Source organism: Salvia miltiorrhiza, unplaced genomic scaffold, assembly GCF_028751815.1.
Source record: "Salvia miltiorrhiza cultivar Shanhuang (shh) unplaced genomic scaffold, IMPLAD_Smil_shh Hic_asm_8, whole genome shotgun sequence".
Taxonomy (NCBI): Eukaryota; Viridiplantae; Streptophyta; class Magnoliopsida; order Lamiales; family Lamiaceae; genus Salvia; species Salvia miltiorrhiza.
The window spans coordinates 586,785-590,100 of NW_026651397.1; the positions used below are offsets into that span (position 1 = coordinate 586,785).

The 3,316-nt window shown below is 41.9% G+C and overlaps 1 long non-coding RNA gene across 1 annotated transcript; it reads right to left on the bottom strand.

Moving 5' to 3' along the window:
- Positions 1-370: 370 nt before the first annotated feature.
- LOC131002264 (uncharacterized) lies at positions 371-3,092 on the bottom strand. The gene is made up of 3 exons (XR_009094238.1): positions 2,971-3,092; positions 1,180-1,255; positions 371-669 (listed from the first exon to the last, which is right to left on the bottom strand). It is a non-coding gene; the product is annotated as an uncharacterized LOC131002264 (long non-coding RNA).
- Positions 3,093-3,316: the final 224 nt, after the last annotated feature.

Here is a 3,316-nt window from a genome sequence, read left to right on the forward strand (position 1 = left end):
ACTTGTGAATTATTAATTATGCATAAGTCAGAGATTAAGACCAATATTACTTATGATATGATCACGACTTGTGTTGTTAATACATGAGAGTAATTAGAAACCTACTGCTATAATAACTTATTATGAGTTTAATTATAGAACGTCATTCTTTCAAAGATGGCAAGAACACGACGCACCGCTAGAAAGCAAATGACGAGGCGACCAAGTCCTGAAAGTATCCTCAGGGAATACCGAACCTACACACGTTGTTGGGGAGATGACCTAGGAGAGTTCCTTGCCCATTATTATCGACTGTGGAAAGCTGCTGTCACAGCCCACTATCCCAATGACGGGTTAACCGGGGTTATGACTTAGGGTGAACAATAAGAAATGGAAATGGACAATTACTTAACATTAAAGTATATGGAGATGTCACTCATAGATAAAATGCTAGGATCATATATGATTATTTGGATACTTATAAAACACATACATAAATGAGAACTGATTAAGGTGGGTTACCCAATAACACGTATCCCAACTTCATAACATAGAGCTATCCTAATCAAAGTATTTTGCAGCGAAAAACGTGTGAGATATACATATGAAGATGTATACTCAAGGTTACATTTCTTGAAATGATCAAAGGAACACCTGCTCAACACCATTCCATTCCATCAGCTGCTCAACCTGCACATTTAGAAATACATGCAGGGCTGAGTATAAAAATACTCAGTGGGCACGTATGCCTAAGTATAAAAATACATGCTCAAAACTGTAAATTATCATGCCATCATAAACAGTACAGCAAGGGAGTTTTTCGCTAAAAGTCCCAAGCTTACTAAGTTCATTTGTGATTCTTAAAGTTCGTCTGCAGACTAAGTTCTCTTGTAATCTATCATATCTGGAACTTTGTGCCGGAGAGGTGGCCACCTCTCACGGTCACTTGACCGGCCAACCCGCTAGATGACTCACGGTCACTGGTGTACACTAGCCCTGGCAGGATAGCTATCAACTGCTCAGGACCCGAATTCGATTGCATCATTGGCAAAGCCAAAGCAGATAGATATCATACTAAAATTTAAACATTTTATGGCAAGACAATACTTGAAATAACTTTAACTCAGAGATTTTGTCATGAAATAACTTGCTTGAACGTAACATTTAAACTCATTTGATATATATGAAAGTAATGCCCACCTGATTAGGCAATGCCTGTCGTTTATTCTTAACTCTAAATCGGTATAGCAGTGTTACTCCTCACGATCCACAAAGCCTACAAGAAATCTATAATCTTAATAGGTCTCCTGAATCTAATATTAAGTTATAGTGTAGTGCTTATCATCCTATGATTCACTTAGCCGGGTTTTGAAAATTTAATAAATAAATAATTGAAAACTAAATTCTTGAGTTAAGGACACCAACAATATCCATACTCGATTTTCTTAAATAATTGGATTTATAAATAAACCAATTAAATCATAAATACTTTTATTGCATGATGCAAATGCATACTTAACATATGGTAAGTAATTACTTAAAATATGCACATAATAATAATATAATATTATTATGCAAATCATCTCATGCTTAATCGTATATGCACATAATAATAATATTATTATTATGCAAATTATTCTTTAAATAAAACTATTTAATAGTTCAATTAATTAATATAAGTATAGTCCATTTAATAAAATAATGCAGTCCATTTACTAAAAAAAATCTGCACAATCCAAGTAACAAGGCCCAGCTGTTTTAATTAAATAAACTGAGCCCAAGTTACTAAATAAAAATCAGCCCAACCAGTTAAAAATAGAAATTCAGCCCAACATAAAGAAATAACCCGGCCCAACCCTCGGCCCAACACCCCAAGCCCAAACCTAGCCCATCATTTAACACCCTCACACACACAAACACACGCATATACTCACACACAAAGCTGCGCGCAGCAGCACGCTCCCCCTCCCCCTTCTTCCTTTCTCCGTTCACGCCGCCCACCGTGGAGCTCGCCGGAGGAGCAGCAGCGACAAGCCGCGCCACCCTCGGCTTTCTACACACACACCAGGACACATAGACGGAGGTAGCACGCAGCCGCCGTCCGCCGACTCTCTCTCTCAAAGCTCCGGTGGTAAATAAAGCCCTCAGGCTGTCGCCGATCGTGCCCTTCATCTCCAGCCGAAACCCGCCGACGCGGTCTCTCTCTCTCTCCGACGAAGCAGCGGAGTCCGCCGCAGACCCGACGCTCGTTTCCTCTCGCTGAACAGATCCGACACCCCATTTCCCAACTCTCTCTCTGCTCCGTCGAATCTCCTCCGGCCGTGGCCGAGCAGCAGCGGCACTACCGCCGTACCCTGCCTCCCTCCGCTGAACTTTGGCCGACGGCAGTAGCTTCATGCCGCCACCATCGCCGCCCTCTTCTCTCCCTCGGAACTCTCTCTGTGACTCCCGCCGACGAGCAGCAGCCGGAGCCGCCCGTCGGAGCCCTAGGTTCGGCCTCCTCTCCTCTCGGCCTTCCGGCGACTGCAGCAGCGAGGCTGCCGCCGACCGAGACTCCCATCTCTCACTCTCTCTGTGACAGTGGCCAATCACCACCACCACCAGACGGACAGCAGCGATGAGCCGCCGCCGACCGCATCTGCCTCCTTCCACCCTCAACTCAACTCATCAGCAGACACACAAACACAACAAGCAAAACCAAAACTCAAAACTCCTTTCCTCTTTCTTTTAAAACAGTCATGCTTCATATACGTATACATACACAGATTGTACTTATCATGCCAGTAACTTGACATCAATATAACGTGTATGCATTTTGTTTTGATCTGGTGTGACGGATGTATGAACAATTATGTGAGTTATGTGCCTCTACATGTATGTCTGCAATGGTGTGTGTTGGGTCTCCAATTGGAGTTTTGATTTGAAAGCAATGATTGAGGGAAAATAGTTGTAACTAGAATACATAATTTGAATGTTTTAAAGAAGTAAAACCTTTAGAACGAAGTTGCTGGTTCGTTAATCTGGTGCACCACAAACTTGGCCTGCTCGAAATATTTAGTGGAGGAAAAACTAAAGTTGAGCTTCTGGTTGCTTGATCTTTCACAACGAATGAGTAAAATGATTATAGATAGAAGAAAAATCTGATTTGTTGGAGTGAGATTTGTAATTGTATGGTTTGTGCACTGTAGTTGATGGTAAGGGTTGAAAAAAAATCATGATAATGATGGCAGCAGCTTATTTTGACAAGGAGTAGGTGGCGTATATAAGGTGAGGGAGGAAGCATGCTGATCATGGGAAGACATGATGATAGATGACAAGTGGTAGCATGTGCTCATAG